We start from the raw sequence: 2,900 nt of genomic DNA, 5'->3' as shown, positions 1-2,900 counted from the left end.
AGCCCCACCCACCGATTCTATAGCACTGCCTGTTTAGCCCCGCCCACCAATTCTACAGCGGTGCCTGTTCAGCCCCACCCACCGATTCTATATCTCTGCCTGTTTAGCCCCGCCCACCGATTCTACAGCACTGCCTGTTTAGCCCCGCCCACCGATTCTACAGCGCTGCCTGTTTAGCTGTTTAGCCCCGCCCACCGATTCTACAGCGCTGCCTGTTTAGCTGTTTAGCCCCGCCCACCGATTCTACAGCGCTGCCTGTTTAGCTGTTTAGCCCCGCCCACCGATTCTACAGCGCTGCCTGTTTAGCTGTTTAGCCCCGCCCACCGATTCTACAGCGCTGCCTGTTTAGCTGTTTAGCCCCGCCCACCGATTCTACAGCGCTGCCTGTTTAGCTGTTTAGCCCCGCCCACCGATTCTACAGCGCTGCCTGTTTAGCTGTTTAGCCCCGCCCACCGATTCTACAGCGCTGCCTGTTTAGCTGTTTAGCCCCGCCCACCGATTCTACAGCGCTGCCTGTTTAGCTGTTTAGCCCCGCCCACCGATTCTACAGCGCTGCCTGTTTAGCTGTTTAGCCCCGCCCACCGATTCTACAGCGCTGCCTGTTTAGCTGTTTAGCCCCGCCCACCGATTCTACAGCGCTGCCTGTTTAGCTGTTTAGCCCCGCCCACCGATTCTACAGCGCTGCCTGTTTAGCTGTTTAGCCCCGCCCACCGATTCTACAGCGCTGCCTGTTTAGCTGTTTAGCCCCGCCCACCGATTCTACAGCGCTGCCTGTTTAGCTGTTTAGCCCCGCCCACCGATTCTACAGCGCTGCCTGTTTAGCTGTTTAGCCCCGCCCACCGATTCTACAGCGCTGCCTGTTTAGCTGTTTAGCCCCGCCCACCGATTCTACAGCGCTGCCTGTTTAGCTGTTTAGCCCCGCCCACCGATTCTACAGCGCTGCCTGTTTAGCTGTTTAGCCCCGCCCACCGATTCTACAGCGCTGCCTGTTTAGCTGTTTAGCCCCGCCCACCGATTCTACAGCGCTGCCTGTTTAGCTGTTTAGCCCCGCCCACCGATTCTACAGCGCTGCCTGTTTAGCTGTTTAGCCCCGCCCACCGATTCTACAGCGCTGCCTGTTTAGCTGTTTAGCCCCGCCCACCGATTCTACAGCGCTGCCTGTTTAGCTGTTTAGCCCCGCCCACCGATTCTACAGCGCTGCCTGTTTAGCTGTTTAGCCCCGCCCACCGATTCTACAGCGCTGCCTGTTTAGCTGTTTAGCCCCGCCCACCGATTCTACAGCGCTGCCTGTTTAGCTGTTTAGCCCCGCCCACCGATTCTACAGCGCTGCCTGTTTAGCTGTTTAGCCCCGCCCACCGATTCTACAGCGCTGCCTGTTTAGCTGTTTAGCCCCGCCCACCGATTCTACAGCGCTGCCTGTTTAGCTGTTTAGCCCCGCCCACCGATTCTACAGCGCTGCCTGTTTAGCTGTTTAGCCCCGCCCACCGATTCTACAGCGCTGCCTGTTTAGCTGTTTAGCCCCGCCCACCGATTCTACAGCGCTGCCTGTTTAGCTGTTTAGCCCCGCCCACCGATTCTACAGCGCTGCCTGTTTAGCTGTTTAGCCCCGCCCACCGATTCTACAGCGCTGCCTGTTTAGCTGTTTAGCCCCGCCCACCGATTCTACAGCGCTGCCTGTTTAGCTGTTTAGCCCCGCCCACCGATTCTACAGCGCTGCCTGTTTAGCTGTTTAGCCCCGCCCACCGATTCTACAGCGCTGCCTGTTTAGCTGTTTAGCCCCGCCCACCGATTCTACAGCGCTGCCTGTTTAGCTGTTTAGCCCCGCCCACCGATTCTACAGCGCTGCCTGTTTAGCTGTTTAGCCCCGCCCACCGATTCTACAGCGCTGCCTGTTTAGCTGTTTAGCCCCGCCCACCGATTCTACAGCGCTGCCTGTTTAGCTGTTTAGCCCCGCCCACCGATTCTACAGCGCTGCCTGTTTAGCTGTTTAGCCCCGCCCACCGATTCTACAGCGCTGCCTGTTTAGCTGTTTAGCCCCGCCCACCGATTCTACAGCGCTGCCTGTTTAGCTGTTTAGCCCCGCCCACCGATTCTACAGCGCTGCCTGTTTAGCTGTTTAGCCCCGCCCACCGATTCTACAGCGCTGCCTGTTTAGCTGTTTAGCCCCGCCCACCGATTCTACAGCGCTGCCTGTTTAGCTGTTTAGCCCCGCCCACCGATTCTACAGCGCTGCCTGTTTAGCTGTTTAGCCCCGCCCACCGATTCTACAGCGCTGCCTGTTTAGCTGTTTAGCCCCGCCCACCGATTCTACAGCGCTGCCTGTTTAGCTGTTTAGCCCCGCCCACCGATTCTACAGCGCTGCCTGTTTAGCTGTTTAGCCCCGCCCACCGATTCTACAGCGCTGCCTGTTTAGCTGTTTAGCCCCGCCCACCGATTCTACAGCGCTGCCTGTTTAGCTGTTTAGCCCCGCCCACCGATTCTACAGCGCTGCCTGTTTAGCTGTTTAGCCCCGCCCACCGATTCTACATCTCTGCCTGTTTAGCCACGCCCACCGATTCTACATCTCTGCCTGTTCAGCACCGCCCAGCGATTCTACATCTCTGCCTGTTCAGCACCGCCTGTTCAGCACCGCCCACCGATTCTACATCTCTGCCTGTTCAGCACCACCCACCGATTCTACATCTCTGCCTGTTGTTTAGCCCCGCCCACAGATTCTACAGCGCTGCATGTTTAGCCCCACCCACCGATTCTACAGCGCTGCCTGTTTAGCCCCGCCCAGCGATTCTACATCACTGTCTGTTTAGCCCCACCCACCGAATCTACATCACTGTCTTTTCAGCCTCGCCCACCGATTCTACATCGCTGCCTGTTTAGCCAAACCCACCGATTCTACATCTCTG

General features: G+C 57.8%; 1 protein-coding gene across 1 annotated transcript in view; it reads right to left on the bottom strand.

The window, feature by feature from the left end:
• LOC107669120 (secretagogin) overlaps positions 1–2,900 on the bottom strand; it is a 9,903-nt gene that overhangs the window by 3,001 nt on the left and 4,002 nt on the right. The gene's annotated exons all lie outside the window — the stretch shown is intronic.

This window comes from Sinocyclocheilus anshuiensis, unplaced genomic scaffold (assembly GCF_001515605.1).
Source record: "Sinocyclocheilus anshuiensis isolate Anshui unplaced genomic scaffold, SAMN03320099.WGS_v1.1 scaffold424, whole genome shotgun sequence".
Lineage (NCBI taxonomy): Eukaryota > Metazoa > Chordata > Actinopteri > Cypriniformes > Cyprinidae > Sinocyclocheilus > Sinocyclocheilus anshuiensis.
The sequence above is the reverse complement of the archived record's forward strand: the minus strand, read 5'-3'. Positions and strand labels throughout refer to the sequence as shown.